The 22,657-nt window shown below is 38.8% G+C and overlaps 1 protein-coding gene across 1 annotated transcript in view; it reads left to right on the forward strand.

The window, feature by feature from the left end:
* Sema1a (semaphorin 1a) overlaps positions 1–22,657 on the forward strand; it is a 185,847-nt gene that overhangs the window by 78,697 nt on the left and 84,493 nt on the right. The gene's annotated exons all lie outside the window — the stretch shown is intronic.

The raw sequence follows: 22,657 nt of genomic DNA on the forward strand, positions 1-22,657 counted from the left end.
TTAATTGCAGTGGCAATTTTGCTTGTATTCGTTTTTATTGAGCCAAAAATGTGAATATAAATATAAATATATGTGCAGCAATTTTTATGTTTGGTCAGCTGTTGAACCGTGTTCAAATGTACGTGAGGATTTTTACTAAAATGTTGTAAAAAACTGACAGGCTACAATATTTGCCAAAGTGTGCTTCAAATACTAAACTCATTTGCACAATTTACCTAAGTGTATTGGGACGCTTAGCGAAAGGCCATTTGTTTTTCACAATTGCGGATCAGAGGCCAATACTGCGAGTATTGCGAGCATATTTTTAAATTATATAAACAAATACGAATATGTAAGTTCAAATTTTGGATAATATAAACCAGAACTGTGAAGTAGAGAGATAGAGTGAGAGAAAAAGAGAGAACTGTATGGTTTTTATTACCTAAAATATATGTTTAATACATTTTTAAGCTATAACTTAAGTTAAGCTTAGCATGCTCTGAAACATAGTATATCTGTGTCAATTTCAAGCATCGATAAAATGAAAAAAAAAGATATAGACCCTAGCAAGGAAAACTTGGAAGTTTTCGTGCACTCCACTGTAGCACATAAATGGTTGGATTTATTTTTGTACGTATGTACATATGCATGAGTATAAATGTATAATTGATGAATGGGTAGATGTGGCCCGGTTGAATGGCTTTTGTCTGTGCGGCAACCTCAAAAATGTTGCAGTAAAATAAATTCCATTTCCTTGAATTTTGCTGTTTTCGCATTTGGCATTTGTTTTATGTTTTGGGCATCGATTCGTGGCCATCTCCCTCCTTAGATGCCCTTTAGATTGCTTGGCGTCGTGATGATTGATGAACTATTGAATTTGTGTGAAAATGCACAAGCGAGTAAATGTTTTAATTGAGATAGAAAAATGCCTTAGATTCACAGCTGCTAAAATGAGTTGACTATTTGTTTCATTTAATGCATTTAGTGTGTGCTGCATTTCGAATAAGATAAATGCAAATGTGTCAATGTTTGTAATGTGTATTTTAGCATGAAAAAATGTTTAGAATGCTTCAACGCTTCGTTTTCTTTCATTTTCAAGAAAACTTAAATGTTTGCAAATGTGTCGACAATTTATATTATGTGCATAGCATTTAAACGAATGAAAGAAGTATCATAGCGAAATTCAAGGAAATTTAAACAAATTTTCCTAAAATAGCAATATAAATAAATATAAAACAGAGTTTTAATATTGGATTGCAAATTGCAATTAAATACAATTATGATAGGCGAACTTTACTATAAACTAGTCAGTTGAGATCTTCTATTCTATTTGCCATAGCTACAAAGAATTATTATTAAAGTTGAGATGTCTATTCTGAAAACCTTTCTTTTCGTTTAAATGTTGTTATATATGTATTTGATTTGGGCATTATTTGGTTCACATCCAAATCATATGCATATCTTTTGAGACCAAAACTCAAAAGTTTCAAATGACTTCAGCAGCACCACCCATTTGCAAAGTTCTGCACATGAAGATTAGCACATTCTAGCTGACATATTATGGTCGAAAAAAGCACAGCAATTACAAATATCACTATTTCCACACATTGCACCACACACATACACCTAAAAAAGTGCAACTCGGAAAACATTAACCCTCTCGTCACAAAAGTGAGATATACCCAACAGTTGGCCAGCCACAACTCAGCCTCTGATGGCCGTCAATAAAGATGAAAATTATGAGTAGTGCCCCCTGGAGATAGGGGTTTATAATGGTTGATATCCCAACTGCTTTATGTCCACTCTAAACACTCTGACTGACTGTTCTTCTAGTTGTTGTTCTTGTTGTTGTTGTGGCTGGTTTCTCTGGTAGCATTTCCGTTTTGTGCAATTTATGGCACATAGAACAGAGTTGGCAGAAATTATTTTGAAATATTGCAGACAAAAGCTGCCTGTGCAAAAGACAAATGTGTTGGACAGCGACGAGGGTGTAGCTGGAGGGGTACCTTGTATAAATATGAATGAAAAACTATTAGTTGCATATGTGTATGGGTCTGAGAGCGAGTATGTGACTGTGCATGCTGAAGTAGGCGCCTATATGTCCATGTACCTTTGATACTCTACCAAAGGCTGCATTAAATTTCTCACTCTATGTGAACATCAGAAGGCATACATTGGTATCCACGTCTGGGAAAAGATCAGAAGGCATTTATTGATATCCAGGTCTGGGCCATTGGGTCTTGGCCGAATCGGAGCCTTGCGCCAAAAGACTGAAGCTAATTATGCGTCTCAAATACAACCCTGCAGAATGACTTCACATGAGTTTTGTTAATGATATTTAAAAAATTCCCATGGCTTCATTTTACAAGGATATTACCTTTTCGGTATGCCGAAATTTACTATTTTTTTGTTTTCTGCTATGGGCTACAATTGTGATGACATGGAAAGTGCTTGTAAAGTTACTAGAAACCACAGAATGGAACATAAGTGCAAGCTTAGTAGAGGTCAGTAAGTAAGGTGATCCAAATGCCCCCCAACACATGCACACACACACACATATTCAACAATCTCCATCACATAGATACTTTGGCCATATATCCTATGGATTCTGCAGACCCTATGCAACTTTTATTCCTGTTGAGCTTTTGAGCACAGGACGCTTGCTGTTTTGTAGTTGAGCGAACCCGTGACTGTTGACCAGCCTGCCTGGCTGGATAGCCGGAAATGTAACAAAGGCCGAACATGAGATACATGAGCTATATGCGCAGCAAATAACTATAGATAACCCCAACTCTCGGTGGCAGCAGTAGCTCAGGACTGTGTTTCGTGTCGCGTTGTGTTGCATGTTTTTGCAAATTGCAACAGCAACAACAAAACAACAACGACAACAACAATAACAACAACAACAACAACAGCAACGACAACAAAACATTTGACAGTCGTGATGCACTGGCCAAAAATATTTTTGCCAACTCAAAAACCTTTGGCCAGTGGCCATTGTCAACGCTTTGTGCCTCCCCACAATCCACAGATCCCATCTCTCAAATACAATGGCCAAGTACAATGGGCGAATATTTGTTCAGTTGACGCTGATGTTGTATTTTTTGTTGTTGTTGTAATCAGTTGAATTTTTTTTTACTTTTTACTGGCTTTATTGTTTGTTGTCCTTTGGCTTTTGTTTCTTCGTAAAAATATATGCGAAATTCTTTAAAGCATTGCATACTTTTGACCTATCTTGAGTCTTATATATATATATATATATATATATATATATATATATATGTGTGTGTGTGTGTGAGTTGAGTGTGTATATGCCCGCATTAAATGTGCCATAAATTAGCATCAAGTGTTATGGTGCGTGCCGTGCTTTAAATGTTGCCGATTTACTAGCTACTTCATTTGGTGGAGCTTTATCGAGTTACTTGGCTTGGCTTTATGTTAGTTTCATTTTATCTTCCTCTTGTTTGGGCATTAAGCTTAGTTTTATTATCTTGCCAACTCGAACATATAGTTCATTTACGAGCATTTCTCTATTAAAACAGACTTTGTCAGTGCCTTTGTATTGAAGTTGAGCTCTTGCGACGCCTTCTACTTGAGTGGAGGGTTTTCGAAAGTTGTAAATTATTATTTACTATTTAAAGCTTGTGTTTACAAGATCATAATTAAACTAATAAATTCCAATTTTGGTCTAGATATTTTTAAAATTCTTTTTAATATATGCTTATAATATTTCCTAAACTTTTGCAGTGTGGATTTTAACTTTGAGTAATTGTCGCATAACTTTTTATTTTATTAAACTAAATCTGTTATCTGTGAGATTAGGTACAATTGCCTCGTTTAGTTTACATATTTCTTTTTAAATTGTTTTAAAAATAACCTCCAACGACAACTGTCTGCCACAATAGACCAATTTTGATGTACTTATCTTTCGGCATGAACGACTAAATTTGTTTGATTGTCCTATGCCATGGTCTGCCATCAGTATTCATCTTTCTGTTATTGTTGCTGTTATCATTATTGTTATTCCCAGTCACATCATATGAACGCACGCCGGCTACGAAAATATAAAACATGCGCTAATTTTTTGTTGACGAATATAAAATACCCTTTTAAAAATATTACTTAAGTGCTGATATATATAAAATTTGGGAAAAATATAATAATAATGGAATATATAAGCTTTTTATTTTGGTTGAAAGCTTATTAGGAATAATTGCTTTAAAGGCCGTATAATTTATTAATTTAAACTTATCTGATCCATTGCATACTTAATCACAAAAGGAAAATATCCTCTGCAAGTGTAACTTAAAAGAAAGCAAAAATATTTGGGCCTTATTAAAATTCCATGCAAATGCGCTTATGTGGCCCGGCGGCCCCGACCTGCCAAGTGGGCGTTGCCCCCCCGCCCACATAACACCCAGCCGTCTCACCGCCATGCTTACCATTGCGCCGCTCGGCTGCTTTAACGTTGGCCACTTGGAGGCGAGACACGCGCACGCCCAAAATCCTCATCAGCCCGGCCATACAATTCAGAAATACTTTGAGCCATTTGTATGGATCGTGTGTGTGCCTGAGAGTGTGTGTGTGTGTGTGTGTTGGGGTCGTAAGTGTGCGGCAACAATTGTTTCGCTGGTGGAAAATGCGCAAAAAGTGAAAACCTAACCAAAAGTTATTTCATATATGAGTTGGCAGACGCAGACGCGAGTCAACAAAACAGTCCGTTGCAAGGGGATGCGGCACGGTGGAGTAGCTGGCCAAGGACAACAATTGCAGCGGGCGGCGGGTCCTGGCAAGCGCGCGCGCGTGTTAAGCATATTTAGTTCATTTATTTCAAATTAGATTTTTAAGCGACAGCAGGACGACGACCACAAGGGACAAAAATACATACTTATATTGGAAGGCGGGTGTCATGCACGATAAGAAGGATGCCGCACACTACTTAGAGGGGAGGAGCTTGTGTTTGGGCAGCTCTGGGATCTGCTGCCCTCCCTTCCTTTGGGCTTTTGCATACATTTTGAAATTATGCCGCATTTATTTCTGTACATTTTCGACGTTTTCTCATCTGTTACGCGGCATATATTTTTCCATTTGCTGATTAAAGAACCCACGACAAGGGCTGTTTATGTTGTGCTTCTGCTTATTCACTTAAACAACAAAAAAAGGGTTAAAATAACAGCAACTGTTTGATGTGGGCTTCAAACTGGTGGAAGATGTGGATATCTTTCTGAATGGTTCATTAAGTTATTTGTGTGAGCATAAAGCAGCTTCGTATATGTGATCAGAAAGAGAAATTCAAATATGTAATAAATATGTGCGGGCTGTTGGTCAACATGCTGTTTCGTAGAAGATGTTTTGAAATGCGTGAGGCATGGCGCTTATGTGTTTCGATTCACTGATTCGGAAATTGTGGTTATAAGCACTTGAAATGTTTCACTTGCTAAATAAGTTTTTGCCAATGTTATAGCACACTAATTCTGCAGCATCCTGGAGCTAGACATTTAAACAATGACTTATTAAGACAAATTACAATACGTAGAGCTAGTTATTGGTCCGCTTGTCTCAAGTGAAGCTGTTCGGGGAAATTCTCTACGCACCATAGTCTGGAGTGTCCCAATAATCCCCATAGTTGCCCGATTAATACAACGGCAAATCAAGTGAATAGATAATTTAATTATAATAATATACCAAAAGAATCATTTAAATATTATAATAAAATAAATAGAACATGTTGTTTGAAATAATTTTGACGCACAGGCCTGGGACTCGAACCCGGGTACTCTTCACTTTGATGACAGATGCCATATAAATATTAGTTCTGCATTCTAACAAACCCGACTTTCGTTTAAGACTCAGTTTCAGTTGACTTTATGCAAAAATCGTTTGCTGTTTAAAGTTTTCTATAGATACAGTTATTGGCAATGTCACCCATCCAGGGGCTATCATAATGTGTCCATCTAACTACAGCAAACATTCCACGTTGTTCGCAGTTTGTGTTCAATCTAGTAAAGTGAACAAGGGTGTAACAGAGGGGGATTGCGGTAAGTACCACAGGCCAAATGCCAAAGATGTTCGGCAAAAGAGCGACTGGACAAACACACTGTACAGAGCGGAGATCAAAGAGTGGGGAGCACTAGAATAGAGAGTTGGAAGCATGGCGTGATGTAAAGTAGAGAGAAGAATGCCGCTGAACAAGCAAAAATTTTATGACATTGCGAACAAGTGATGAGTGCGATGAGAAAAGGCCAAAGAGCGGGGGGTCGCGGCCAGACAAGAAGAAACTGAAAAACGCAAACACAATTATAACAAGTGCGGGCAATGGGAAGAGCGCAAAAAAAAAATTACAACACAGCCGACTGGGTGGGAAATAACGGCATGAATGAACAGTGCCATCATAGGGGAGCAATGGTCAGGGGGCAGTGTGTTGGCCAACAATGTTGGTCACAACACACACACACACACACACACACACACCGATAGTCATAAACAAACCCATACAGCTGCACAGTTGAAAAGGAGGCGGCAAGTGGCCCCACAACCACTAACAAGAACTAATATTTGACAGCTGCCTCTGCCTTGTCCTGACGCTCTTGTCCGGCCCTTGTTGCTTTCCCCTGGCCATACGTATGGTTTTTTCTTTTATTTTATACCCTGTTCCCATAAGATGGTTACGAAATGGGTCGGATCAAACTGTGCAGCTGTGTGGAAGCAAGACAAGGAGAAAGCTTTGGAACTGTTAAGTCTACATATGCATAATACATATTATGTACTATACCTTACAATATAATTTAAGATTTTCTTATACATATGTATATTTATAAAATAAAATAAACATTTTATTGCAGTTCTATTTTTCGATTGTTTTTCAAAACCTATTTTTCAAAAAAGCATACAAGTTTTTAACAAACTATTTTGTATCTGGTAAATCGATAATGTCGAGTGAGCCTTTCATTATAGATAGTAATAGATAAAATTATCAAATAGAATTCATATAATCGTATATAGGTTCAATTTTCCTCTTTCGATCACGCACATAAAAAATACATAGCATAAATATTTATATTCAAGCCTGGCCAGGATTTTGCTTCGATTTGTTTAAGGCTTGAAATCCATCTGTCCTCTTGCATTACACAATCAAATGTATGCATATTTTATAGCTCAATTAAGACATACAGGGTATCTACGAAAAAATCATTTCAGTCTAAATTACTTTAACATGTTTTGCCATGTTGTCCGGGTCGCCTCGTCGCATAAATGTCGACGGGCCTTGCGCCATTTTGGCCAACGCGCTGCGTTCAACGACTTTTGGCTGATTTCCTAAAAGGCCAACAGAGCGAAAGAACCAAAGGCAACAAAAAATACAACATACTTGTACAAAAAAAAAAAAAAAAATGAAGAAAAGTTCAAACTTTACCGGCAACAAAAGTCAAGTAGCCGTGCCAGCGAACAGCAACAAAACGTAAAAAAGTAAATATAAAATTGTTACGAAAAAAAAAATGCCAGGCCACAACACATGCTGCTCATTTCGATGGAAAATTTTTTATGAAAACAAAGGAGGCTCATGCTCCATCAGGGGCGTGGCAAGAATAACACTTCAGCCGGCGTGCGAGGTGATGCGTTGCGCAAAAACCAAACTCACATTTAAGCACTTGAAAGGGGGTCTAAGTAGCAGGTAGCTGGGGTAGGAGGGAAGAGCGCCAAGAAAAATAAATGCGAGTCAGGTAGACAAATTTAAAATGACAGCAGCAGCACGCAAAAATGTTGCAGACTTTTAGGCGCATGTGTATGCTCATGTGTAAACCATTTTGTTTTTGCTCGATGTGCGAGACGCTTGCAGAAAAAAAGATAGATTTTTTTCAGCCGTATCACTTGGAGCAAATAATAAAAGTATCTACCACCATGTGGAATAATCAATTTCTTACATATTATCATTTTATTCGAGAGCAACAGATGAACATTTTTATATCCATATCCTAAAATCCACATGTTCTTTAAAAAATTGACAGTAGTCAAAAAGTAGGAAAGTATATTTGAAAGGAATGAGCTTGCTCCCGAATAAGATCTTGCTTATAAAAAGTATTTATGATCTTCAGTGTTTGGAAAAAAAAAGGAAGTATTTAAATATTTTGGAAATCCAAAGAAATAATTTCAAGGAATTTAATTCGATATTAAGTTCAAAGTACTTAGAAATAAATTTATGGTTTCAAGAGTATGTCAATGTTGTAAATCATGAATTTATGTGTTGGCTGTTAAAAATAAAGAACTTAAGTCTATAAATATAATTAATTACATACGGATTTTCATCAGTCTTTAACCGGACTACATTCTGTATGTCAACAAAATCTTCATAGTTTCATCGACAATCTGATTGACAGAACTCGCCTTTAGTAACTTGACGACATTCGCTAATCACTTAAAGGAAATGCACACTGTGAATTAATAATTAGCTACTCAGCAGTTACTTTGGCCCATATATAATCAGGCCTTATTGTTTGATTCGACTAATAAAAGGCTGACGCTTCAATTAAATGGCAAAAGTTTCGCTCGCAGATTCTGATTACATACAAAAAACTTAATTAAGTCGCAGCAGCGCAATCGCCGTCGTTTGGCAAACGGCAAAAGGCAAACTGCTGAGCAACTTTAATAGTTTTACACGCTAACCCACTTTGGAGAGCAGCGCGACAAAGTGTCGAGGCATGAGATTAGCGGCGGGGTGGTGCGGGATGTTTTAGGTGCTTGGGAGTCAAATGCATTTTTGAAAAATTGCAAAACTTGATTAGCGATTTGTGTGCGCCTCGCACATGCCACCACTCAGCTTGACTATGACGAGCTGCAGCGCAAATTTGCAGCACTTGGAAAAAGTTTTTGGCTAGCAACTGTGAAAAGTGTGCTATGAAAAAGCAAAGCTAATCTGACTCTAACCCTAGCTTCGAACTATGACTGTGGTGGTCTGACTCGTGGCCCACCTGGGCAGCCTTTGGCGCATTCATCACGGCACATGCAACAGCCGGAGAGCGAGCGAGAACTTTGCCGTAGCAGATCCCAGAGTCCCAGTTCACTTATCCATTTTGCAGCGCAGCGAATGAGGTTGCGCCTGGCCAAGGCGCCTGCAATCCAATTCCCAGCGAGTGCTCTGCAGATATGAAAGCAGAAGTTGTGGCTGCTGTTGTTGTTCTTGTTGTTGCAGGGCGGGGAAGGGGTGGCTGTATTTTGGGGGTGTGTGCAGAATTCACATTCGCATTGAAAATCCCCGTACGTATTTGCAATTTGTCGGTGGCGCAAACGTTGGGGCGCGATAGCGTGATTGAATAGGTCGCCAGACTGGCCACGTGCTCAGCTGGTGTGTGTGTGTTTGTATGTGTGTGTGAGTGTTTGAGTGTGTGTGCGGGCGGCATAATGAGAGTTATGGCTAATGCATACCAGTATGTATTTTGAGTCCCACCACCGCTGCTACGTCGGACCCAGCTTGATGGATGACCAGCCTGACTGAGCAGACGTAGATCCCAAAACCCCATACGAAATTTCTGACCGTGTCTGCAGCTGCATTGAAGCGTAAAGCTTCTAATGAAATTCTAAAGCGAAACATAAAACATCCGATTGGACACTGCAGGTGCGTTGGCCGTAAAGATTTGCATACACCCCAAGCCCTGATTGTCTGTCATGGGTTTGTGTGTTGCTTTCGAATTTGGTTTTCTGGCCAACGGCCAATGGCCACTTTGTCTGGCTGCAGTCGATTCGTGCCCTTGCCAGCTGTCCGAAGGCAGGTGAAAGTTGATTCAATGGCAACTCAATTCTTTTTGCTTTCTTTTTTTGGTAAACTGCTGAAATCGATGTTGTTTGGCTTTTAATTTATTTAATGGCTGGCAAAGGGGCTCTACTTATCCTTTATATTGAATGTGCATAAAGGTTAGCCACTATATCATTGTCCAGACTGATTAGAATGGAGCATAACGGTCCTTTGCCATGTGTGTGAATGTGTGTGCGTGTGTGTGTGCAGTAGAAAAGATGTAGTCATGGAATTGGAAAGGTTTTTAGCATTCTTATAGACAATTGCACAATTTTGTATTTGTTTTTAAAAAGAAGGATCAAGTTAAATTGTGAGGATAAAGGTCGTGCAAATGGATTTTCAATGCGACAACTTATCTTTAAATGTTTTATTATAAAAACTTAGAAAGTATATCAGGCATCTTATAGTTTCTACGAGCAAAAAAGAAAGAATAAGAAACAGGAAAGAATACTGAAAATATATTAAAAGTGTTATATTTTATTAAAGTTTCTTACTTAATGTCGACTTATTATTGGGTTACCTTAAATATTTATATACATAAATAAACGCTTATCAATTATCTGAGCTTGCTACCGAAGTCTTCCAAGCCTTCAAACTTTAAATCTTCAAAAAGAAATAATATGTTTAATAGGATATCTTTTATATTCGCTAACGTGAATGAAGTGGGAACATATATTGACACAGTTCTCATATATAAAAAATATTATATTAAAATCATTGTATTAAGTTCCGCTTGTATCCACTTTCCACTTACAACTGTGGCCGATGGTAGGCTTATGCGATTTGGTCCTCTTTTGAAAGCGCAATTTTAACATTGATTTCATAAAAGTTTCGCAATTTATTCGCAATTCAATTTAAATATATGAAGTTAACACAAACAAGTTATTATTGTGAATGTCTAAAAGCGAATCAACATATCATATTGAAAATCGTTCTTTAAAGTTTTATAAACAAGTTGATCCGCTCTCAACTTGTCGCTGTAAAATTGCCAGCTGTAGCTGACAAATATTTTGTTATGTTAACTTTAAGCTGAGATTCCTCCTATTTTTTGACATTCTTCTCTAAAAGGCGTTGCGATTGCGGGCATTATTTTTTATTGGTTCAAGTTGCCTAACGATGAATATTGGATATATATATATATGTTTTTTTATATGCAGCAGTTTAACTGTCACGCATACAAGCAAATAACCCAACACGCACATAAGACATCTTTCTTAGCCGCATTTATCAAGGCAAGTCCAGAGGCGTCCAGAGCTTCCCCCCTCACCACACTTTCAGACTCGTCCACACTTCAACTGGCTGCTGCTGAATTCACACAACATCATTTATATTCAACTTGTTTTCGAGCCGTCTGCAAAACTTTGAGAACGGCGACCGCACACACACACAAATGCAAGTGTATAAATACAATTTATGTGAGCTAGTGTATTTGTGTGGCAGCCATTTTTGCGTATATTTACAGCACACTTTATGCGTATGTGTGTGTGTGTGTGTGTGTGCGGGAAATGTGGAGGAACGCTGCACGCTTCAGTTGAACGCACAAGCAAATGTTGTTGCTCAATCGAAAGTATCAAATTGCCCACAATAACACTTAAATCCGACATCTAAGCCGAAGTCAACTCAAGTAAGAGGTAGGCAACTGGGCGGGGCTGTATGTAGCGCTGGGCTTAGTGTAGAGGTAGCAGCTATGAGGCTGTCAAGCGGCACGGAAATGAGCAGCAATAATAAAAATGTTAAATCTAAGCATAAAAAAAATAAAATCGAAATTTTTATACTCGCAACGCGTCAACCTAGTGTTCCGTAATGGCAACAAAAAAAAAAAATGGAGAAAGAAGCTTGAAATGGTAGAAAATAAGAGAAAAATACTTGATTGATGGATAGAAATGTGCATTTTATAGAAAGATTTCGTTATTTGCTTGGGTATTGCATAATCTACGATTGAGAAAATGTAAAATAGGTCGTCAGAGCGATTTTTTATGACAGCTGAGTTTTTTAAATAAGCTTTGAAACACGTAAAAGTTAGCATAAGAACCAACTAAATGAATGGCAATTTATGGGGTGTTGATCTCTAACTAAAAACAAATATTAAATTCTACTTTTTGTAATATTTAAGAGATAACTGTTATGCATTTAATAAGGCAAAACAAAATTCGGCTAAACATTCGCCTAAACGCCATAACTTTCTATATTGTACAAATTTTTATTACAGCTTTGCAATTAGCTAAAAAAAATGGTCCCAAATTTAATTGGTCCCAAATTTAATTAGCTAAAAAAAAACAAAATTGGCAGAAGATTCCAACAATTTAATTAACATTTAAAATGAAAAAGAAAATGAAGTAAATAAAAATCAAATCTCATTTGATCAGCTTTAAATTAAGCTGCAGTTTAAGCATTGCTGTGAGGAACGTCTGACATTTCCAACGATTTGTTATTTTTATTGCCGTTGTATTGTTGTTGTTGTCGCTATTGTTGTTGTTGCTGTTGTTGTTTCTACTGCAACGCCAACAGTTGCCAACCGATTTCAGCTCCTCTTACATCTCGGCAGGACTCTTCGTTAGCCATTTTGTGTTTTGGCCATTAGAAAAACTTTTTGCCCCGCTCATTTCTCACACTCTGTTGCACTCTGCTTCATATTTATGTTCTGCGTATGGTTGTATGTTGCTTTGCCTTTCTATACATTTTTTCTGGTGGTCGTCCTGCTGCTGCAACAGCAGAAATATTGTAAATATTTTGCAACTTATTGTGCACAAGTTTCTTGTTTATTTCTTGCTCCCGTTCTTAGCGACTGTGACTGTGACTGCTGCACGTTTAATATTTATTTCATGTTTTAATATTTGACACGATTGCGCCACGTTTTGTGGCGCCCCTCCCAACTTTTTCGCCGTTTTTATCCAGAATTGTTGCCGGTTTTATTTTACCATCTTACGGCCAAGAAAGTTTTTGCTATTGTGCATTGCGCGACTGCCATTTGGTATTGAATAAGTTGATACGATTTGCCAAAAAAAAAAAAAGAAGAAAAACAAAACGTTGCAAATAAAAGTTGTCTGCCAGTCAAGTAAACGACACTTATTGGCAGCGTTGTTCATTTAAATCAGTCGTTTAATTGTGCATCAATAATTTTTATTAATTAGCTTAAGCAATTATTATAATACATTGTTCAGGTAACTTGTTTTCATGATTATTGCTGAATAAAGCGATTAATAAACTTTTCATGAGAATACGAACTTTGCTCTGAAGTGCAACACAGAAGGAGAAAGAATGCAGAAATCGAAGGGATTTATAGCTTTTAGGAAATGACTGTGGGAAAATGAATTATTTTGCATAAATTTGCTCAAGATTCAAGGGATATTTGTTCGTCTATTTCAATGAGTGCGACTTTATGTTCAGAGGAATATCTCTTAGTATGAAGGTATAACAGGTAACACAACTAATGTACATTGCATTATAATTTTGTTCAGATTTAATTTGATTTCAGATTGATTGACAAGATTTTTAATATAAATAAAAACATTCTTGATAGTAGTTTTGACCAAGCTTAACCGTTTCATAACATATACTACCAGAAAACAGCTTGAATAACAAACGTGCTTATAAATATGAAACCTATTCGCATAGCCATAAATATAGAAAGTTTTGATACAACCAAGTGCTAACTCCACTATGTATGAGATGTGTGAGCATAAAAAATGAGTTTCTCTCAATACATCAACACTGTTTGGCCTTCATCGGTTGCTCGTGGCGCTTCAATCAACGAAAAACAAAAATTGAATGCAACACCAGACGCTGGCTATCAAATCAGCGTGCCACGCCGCAAAGTATGCAATTTAAAAATTTCGTTGAAAAATATTTTTTTTTGCAACGCATCGTTGCGAATGCCGCTAGCACTCAGAAATCCCAAATTCAACAGAGTAGCTGCTGCTGCTGCTTCTGGTTGAGCTTCAGCTACGGCTTCGACACGAACTGATTTATAAAGTTTACAAATGCGTGGCAAAAACCCCGTGACTTGACTTGACTCACTGACGAACTGGGGGGACTGATGGACTGATGGACTGACAGGACTGACGGAGCTGCGTTCGCTGCTGGCTGAAAAACGTTTGCCACTTAACACGTACGCCGCATATTTTGCCACGCCCAACTTCTCGCAGCTGCTGCATGATTGGGGCGCGAGAATGGGTTTTTCTTCCTTTACTTTTTTGTTGTTGCTTAACACTACAAAATTTTTGCTGATTTGGCAGCTTTTCAGTGTGAGAGAAACGAGACTCCGCATAGCAAAACTTATACGCGCCCCACAGATGCCATGCCATGTGCTTTGTTTGGCTGATCCTTGAATAATCAACAACAGCAGCCAGCGAGAGACAAACAGACAAACGGACAAAGAGCCAGCAGCCAGCCGCCTGGCTTAAAAAATGAGTCGAGCGTGGCCAACGTACGTTGTTCAAATATTAATGTTGACCCTCGACTGCTCGTTAGCCTGGCTAACTGGCTGCCTGGCTCTGTGGCTTTCTGATGTGCACAAAATGTCGAACGCATCTGTTTTGCGAGTGCGCCAGTGTGTGTCTGTGTGTGAGTGTGTGCGTGTTTCCTGTGGACGCAGCTGCTCATCAGGATCGCAGCATGTAGACCACGCTCTAACATACGACCTGGCCAAACGCGTTTTGAAAGTCTTATCCATAAATGCGATTGCATTCATGTGTTTTCAACCTGATGTGCTTGAAACAATGTTTCCTTCGATAAACCTTTTAAGTACTAGTTTTTTCTTCACATGAACTATTCGATACTGTAGCTTGCCAACGAAAACCCATTTTGAAATCTTGTATAAGAAACAAAAGCTATACACAGATCGCTTGACATTAAAGTGTTTATCTAAATTTATTTGTTAGGTTGATATGAAATGCAATTAATCCAACTTTTGTTATGATATTACAAATTCTGTTAGCCAAAATAATTGCAAATAAGTATTTTGAAATATATTTTGCTTATTTTTTATCACAAAAACAATATCAACAAAGTCGGTAAATGCTACAGTTCGAAACAATTTAAATTGCATGTAAATTAAATTTGTTAAATTTAATTGGGCACTTCTAAAATGATTTCCTCATATGATGGTAATGATGGTGATGTTAAGTATTGCCAACGGTTATTAATATATAAATATTTAGTTTTCATCAAATCCCATTAACATTGCGATGTGTTTGCTCTTCTTATAAGCGTTGCTTAATCAATGGCAAATAGAATTTTTAATTGGAGCCGCATTTGAAAAGTGTATTAATTTGTAATCGCCTTGAGGGCTTTAGTTAATGCCATTCAATTTATTAACAATTGTAATTGTAATCAAATTTATGCTTTACTCTTATCGTTACAGGTATGTGTGTAAATATGTCACAAAATTTGAAATGCACAATCAAATTTGAGGCCAGCATGAAATTGAGTAAGAAATTAAATTAGAAACACAATAGGCTAAGGGTTGGTTGGACCTTGTGGTTTATTTAGCCAAGTCTCCAATATGTTGGCTAATAAGAAATGCCATTGTTACAACTTTAATTAATGGCTATTAAGCAGAAAATGCCAAGCCATTTTATACGGCTGTAGACAGGCTGGCTCCAGACGCACGGACCTGAACTCGAGCCCCGGAACCGCAGCCGGGCAAATTATACGGCACACATACACAAGCACTGGGGCAGACAAAGCCAATTGTTGGCTATTTACGAGCTGTGCTTCGGGGCAAATGCCGTTGTGGGTGTTTTCTGCTTTAATAAGCAATTTTTAATTTGCAATTACTTGAGCATTACACACACACGCTCTCTCAGAAGTGCGACTGCAGCACTGAAATTATTTTTAATGAAAATGCGCATGCAAACACATTACGCATACGAGGCGTTGCACAAACTTCCTGATGCCGATTGCAAGCCACCGCAAACGCCAATCAATGCACACACGTATACACACACACGCACACACACACACTTGCGTCTACATCCATGTAAATGTGCTTGTATATAAGTTTAATAACTTTGCTTATTGCTTTGCCCCAGGCACACAATGGCCACAATAGTTGCATGCAACACACCACCGCCATCATCGACCAGCGCCTTCTGCCCGACCACGTTCATCGTCGTTTCAGTTAAGTCGACAAGGTGGTCATTAGGGAGCTTTGGTGTATGTTAATCACATTACCGCAAAACGTTATAATGTTTGGAGGATGCGTTGCTTTGCTCATCATCGACGCGTTTGCATCCACTGCTCAATTAACAATAACAATTATTTTCACCACATTTGTGAGCGACTGTGTCTTCCCCACTAAACGTGTGTCTGTGTGTGTGTGCGTGTGTGTGTGCCCCGTTGAAATAGTAAACCGCAATTTGGTTGCCTGCCTCGACGACTAGTTGCAAATGCAAACAGAAACCAAGCCCGGGGTTTGAGTATCCAAGTCCACATAGCCTGCATTTAGCCACAACTGAAGCTTGAGGGAAACCTTGCGTTCGCCACTGCGTATACGCATAATTTCAATGCGTACTGTAAGCGTCCTGCAACACAGCAGCAACAATGCCACAAAACTAGCTACAAAACTTACAACGACAACAACAACAACGAGAATGTCTCAGCGAAAGCTCGAATTTTCTGGCACCGTCCCTCGAAGGCAAAACGTTTTTTCGAGCGGTATTTTGGGGCTCGTTTAGTTTGATCTGAAACAACCTACACACACACCCACACACACACACATATGCATACACATATACACACGCTTGTACGCACGGGGGCATTCTCATAATTGTCCAAAAGTTACATTTCCTGTGTGTAACTGTTTGTGCACTGAGCGAAACTGGACATTATATCTGACTTTACTTTGTTTTTCATATTCCTACTCAAATTTCTTAATATATGAATTTTTGAGCGGAGATTGAATTTTGTGAAATTGTTTATAGTATATTTATTTTAATATCAAAATAAGTATTCAGACAACTTTGGTAAGTTTCCTTTAAACATGGATCTGTTTATAAAAAGGAAACTAGAAATAATTTTGAAAAAAAGAAAAACAATATATCACATTTTTTATATCACAGATATTAAAGATTCCGATCATTGCATAGGAGATGGAGAAACATTAATCCCTACAAGCCGTTAAATAAATTAAATAATAAAAAAAAACAAAAGATTACAATAATGAATGTATCACCAGACCAGTTGTCCTGCCAATATTTTGTTTATTTTCCAGTCCTTTCCTTGTCTTACATACATATGTGCGTATACAAGGCATGTTGTTTGGGTAAGCTTTCATTTTCTTAACGTGTATCACGTACGATTGGTAAATGCGATGCGCTCTCATTGAAGTAACAAAACATCAAAATCGATCGATACAAATTACAAAACCAACGTCAGCAGCTTTCTCGTTTAGGGATGCTGTCGGTTGTCCTTGTGGTGGTGATGTTGGCGATGGTGGTGGTGGCGCTGCCTTTGCTCTGGCTGTTGGTGGAGTGTTATCCCACAATCCCAGTCACATGGGCACTGAGCCAACCCCCTGGTGCATAGTTCCGCATTGACGACGACAACGACTATGACGGCTGGCACTTTGTTCGTCCTGTTCGGAGCCGTGTCTCCTTTGTACCGTTTGTGTTTTACTTCCACTTCAATCATAACTGTGTTCAATTGTTGTTTTTATTACAGCATTTCTTTCACCTTTCCCCTGCCTGGCTGCCAGAGCAACTTGTTATGCGGCTGGGAAAATTGGTTGGCTTTTCCGCTCTGACTCTCCCAGATGTACGCTAACTGCTGCTTCTTTTTTTTTTTTCTTGTATTTTTGCCGAGGGTATTGTTATTTTGTCACAAAGTGTGCGACGCATTTAACTTTGTAGCCACAAAGAATATATACTTTTTATCAGCACTAAGATCCGAGCTACTACAACTATATCCAAATCAGGTGTCATGCGTGAAAGAACACAAAATGAAGTTCTATAAAATATAAATTATCATTTACATTCAATTAAAGCCAATAACTATATCAAGGTCCACTTCTAGGGCCAATCGTTCTAAGTAAGGGTATTTAAACTTCGAACTGTTGACTCTTCCTGGATTCTTTTTCTTCACGTTTTTTATGATTTCATGCAACCGACAACCGTTACATGTGCTTATCTGGCGGCAGAGCACTTCTGCTCACCTCAGCACACATTTTCCATTCATTTCCTTGCCATTTTTCCGCATGAACAGCAACCGGGAAAAGCAGCCGCCCATCGACTGCCCCGTGCCGCCTGCCTCATGTGTGCGTCCGAGCTCAACAATTGCGCATAATATAAATTAATAATGCAACAATTGCATTTTTGTTGTTGTTGCCGCTGCTGTTGCTGCTACTGTTGTTCGTGCGGCATCCTTGATTTCATTAAATATTTGTAGCCGCTCGCTGTTATCAGTTTTTGAAATTGTTTTGCATCAGTCAGCAGCAGCAGCGTGGCCAGGACCAGGCACATTTCATGCTTTTATTGCGCTTGTCCCCCTTGCTTTTATGACAACAACAACGACAACAACAAGAACAAATAGAAATCCCAGACATACTCACACTCACAGACATCAGCATTCAGTTTGACTTGGCCTCGCCTCGCATTTGGCCTCCTTTGCAGCCACCCAACCCATCAAATGCATTTGGCATACCGAACACGCATCCTGCCGCACATTTGCTTCAACATTTTACGAGCGTGTTAAAATCGACCCGAACAACTCGCTCGGATTTCAGTTGTTGTTCTTGTTCCTGCTTTGTTAGCTACCAACATTTGTTGGCAATGCTGCATGCGTACGTGTCTGGGCTTTTTAATTTGCCACACTGGCCAATAATCTAATTTTGACAGTCTGACAAAAGGAAAGTTCCTTTACAGCTGTCATTTGGCCCTGTTCTGGGAATTGGTTATAGCCAAAAATTATTCAATTATTCCGTTTTCGAAATATGCCTTGACTTACCAAATTGACCTCTTGACATTTTCAATATTTCCGCTTGTTGCAAGTTTCATGCTTCCTCTTTAATAGGAATGAATGGCCAAATCTTAACTTGAACCAAACCAAAATTTTGTCGACAATTTTCCCAGAAATGTCCCCATAGCTTATAAGGTATAAATTTTTCAATGTTTTTATTTATTTTGGCGAAACTAAGCATTGTGCATTTTATTTATTACTTAGGCCAGCACTTGAAGTTAGGATATTGATTTTTCCAAAATAAGCACAGCCTATAAGAAGTCGATAGGCTTTAGTTTTGTGTGTATATCCAAAGCAAATTCCTTCCTCTGTCTGTCGGTCTAACCAGTGCCTTTAACTGCTTTCATTTAGCTCGTTAGAACTTAATCTTTGCCGACCAGCTCTGCAATTCAGACATTTCAATTAACGCCTTGTTTTGTGCTCCAGTTATGAAACTTAACACACAAATTGAAATAACAATGGGGTGTAAATGGGAAAAACTGTGTCTCATGCTGATTTTTGGTGTTCCATTACCGACTTTGTCTATCAAAAAGTCATTACTAAGCAGAAAACTAGAACATAATGAGAGTTGGTCTCGTAACTGCTCGCACCCGAATATCAATATTAATTAGTATGTATTACGTGACAACCTGCGCATGAGGTTAGTAGCTCTGGGAGACGTCTCTCTCCGTTTCACTCCGATTTGCTGTCCAGTAATTTTGCGATTCATCAACACGCGGAACGCCGTGGAAAGCTGCGCTTAATTGTTTTCGATTTTCTACTATGCTCTCGACTGCCAATGGGCAAAAGTGATTGGGTTGAGGGAAAAACTAAATCAACTAGCTCACACTGGACGGATTAATAAACTGATTGGCAACGACATTAACATTTTCATCAGGCGCACAATGAGTCAGAGAAAATTGCTGGAGCCGGGGCAAATGGGTGGGCAATAGATGCCGGGTTGGAGACTTGACAGCCGTAATCCATCATCATTGCTCGAATGGAAAGGCTTTGAATTTTTATTATTATTATTATGTATTTGTGCGTGCGGTTGGCAACAATGGCTGCAAATGCTATATACGAGTAATATCGCCGATTTCGCTGTGTTAGCCATTTATCGCAACTCATGCCGCACGTTTCTCATTAGTCTCTGCTCTAGTCATCAACTGTCTGTCGTTATGTCGTTCCGGTACGCCTGCACGGTGGGCCGGATATGGCGTTGACATGCTTTGACAGCTTGCAAATTATCGATACCATTGCTATTTCTATTGCTCACTTTGTCGAAAACATTGCCCCAAGCTTTTGTAGAAGCAGAGCCTTTGATAGTCGCTTGTGTTATCCGACTTCCCGGACTTGACAAAAAGTGGCCACGGAGACAAGCAATTGAATAGATTACCGATGTTACAAATGAATAATTCTCTGTGTTTTGGTTAGTAATCGACAATAGAGGGAGAAATCGAGTAAACAAGGGAAGAGTACCCTTAATCTCTACATAATATTCGGGCTAAGCTTTAAGATGCATAAAAGAGTGAAGTTTTATATATATTTATACAAAATATACCTTATTGTGATAATTGAAATTTATTTTTCAGTAAAATATTCTATTGCATATTTACAAAAAAAAAAAGAAACTTGCGAATCAAAGCAACCCTGAGTTTTTAGATGAGAAAAATCAATTTTGCGAACCGAGCCTTAAGGCGTGGAATTAGATCGAACCGTATACCGAAGCAACGTAAACTTTTGGGGGCATTGCATTTTTCTTTACAATTGTTTCACTGATTTTAAAACATATATAGATAGAATTTAGTGGTATAGAAGAAAGAACAATCGAACATAGAAGGTTTCGGGGACGTGAGAGACGCTTCCATTGCAACTTGCTGTGTGAGCTTTACGATAAAGTTAATGCTTATAAAGAATAAAGCAAAAATATATTTAAAGCAGCATATTATTGACCTGCACTCTTATCAAGTTCAATATAAATCAATTCTCCAACATGACGTGCGGCAACTCTGATGCATTCTATATAATATTTCCAATTTTGTATCTTAGTCTTCCGCTGTAAATTTTAGCTGGATGCATTAGCGTTGAGTCCATTGTCAGGCCGCCCTGCTTAGCGGGTGGCTAAGTGGCGATAATCATGACTGACTTTTACAACGCCCGTCTGCCAGCGACAAATTCAACTCTATGGACTACTCCTTTACTCTGCACTCAGCCGCGCTCCTTTCGCTGTCTGCGAACACGTTTAATCTGCTTGCCACAGATTTCTATCACTGTCATGCCTGTTGTCGCTGCTGCTGTCGCTGTCGCTGCTGCTGACAGCGCTGCCGCCAACGGCGCTGCCATTGTCAGAGTCAGGCCGTGCCACATTGGGGCTCATCGATAGGGCGTCTGGTTGGGCGCAGAGCTGCGGCAATGGCCCTGCCTGTTTTTCCTTTGGATTAACATCAGCGCTGCTGCGCCCTGCCGCGTCGCCTTTTTTTAATGATACACAATTAGTGCGATGATAAATGGTCTGTCAAATGCAGCATCAATGCCTGACAAAACAACAACAACAACAAGGATTCGCTTCCAATTTTTTTCTTCTATATATATTTTTTTTTTTTTGCTTTGCTCCATCTGTGACTCTTTTTGTACTTAGCCCTGGCGCATGCTTTTGTTATAGTTCGTTCATTGATATCATCCGTTTTTGTAGTTGTCGGCGAGTGAGATATCTAGAACAGACAGTGGGTCGTTGGGCTGGCAAAAACTAATGATGGCAGCGCTCAGATATTGGATATTAATTGTTACAAATAACAAGAAGCTGCACTTCAGCTACATGCTGTGGGTGTATCGAGGGAAGTGCCAGCGACGATATCAATTAAAATGACTGAAATAAATTGTAGACACAAAGTACATGACCAACAAAGCAGACATGCCCAGCTGGATAAGCTCGACTAAGTCTGCCCAGCTTGTCTGAGCGGGCATCAGGGAACTATTTCTGATTAGCCCCGTTGCCAAGGCCCATCCTCAACATTTTCACTGGGGAAAATGAGAATGAAACAGGCCATAAAATATGGCATGCTCTGCAGCTTCAGCTCTCTGTTAAAGTAATTGTATATGTAGTATGCCAGAATATGGACACTTGTACAAAAGCCATTTAGCTGAAATTTGAGGCGCGTTGTAAGCTTTAACAATGAAAGACAACTGCTTGGTGAACTTTAATGGATGATGGCAAAATATATTAATTATGATATTGAAAATGAAATTGATACAAAACTTTGATGGGTGGAAGCAAGAGCTTTAATTTAATCGAAACCTAAGGCTTTTTACTTTATATTTGGGCGACACATTAAGTTATGGAATCAATGGCCTACGGATAAAAAGCATTGAATATATTTAAAGTACATATTAACGCTTTCTCCCATATAAGTTGGTGGCAGACAATGAACTAAACTTAATTGAACAATCGTTTCAGCATAAGTTATAAATTTAAATCCAATTTCCCTTAACAGTTCACTTTTTAACCCCATATTGCTGTCCACATGCCGTTCAATCTGCCGGCCCTAATTTCCAAATAGATGGTCGGCAATAAATTGCACTACTCGCTCGGAATACAGCAAACAACATTAGGCTCATGACCAAAGAGGAATCGCCGCCAACTACCGAACCCCGAACCCGAACACGTACCCCAGTCCCAACTCCAACCACAGTTCGAACCTAAATCCAAATGTGCAATCTGTAATCAGCTGCTAGCTTGCAACTGAAAATGCAAATGCGAATGCGAATTCAAATTCGACTGGATATGCAGATGCGATAGACAGCAATAATCGCGGGCTGGCAGCGTTGGGCATAACTGTAAATTATCGTTACCAAATCAGGTTGCCACATCGGCTCAGATAACGCTTTGGCAATGGGGCATACTTGTGTCTCTCTCATGATTCAATTGTGAAAATGGGCGGCAATAGGGCGCCACATCAAAGC

This window comes from Drosophila virilis, chromosome 4, assembly GCF_030788295.1.
Source record: "Drosophila virilis strain 15010-1051.87 chromosome 4, Dvir_AGI_RSII-ME, whole genome shotgun sequence".
Lineage (NCBI taxonomy): Eukaryota > Metazoa > Arthropoda > Insecta > Diptera > Drosophilidae > Drosophila > Drosophila virilis.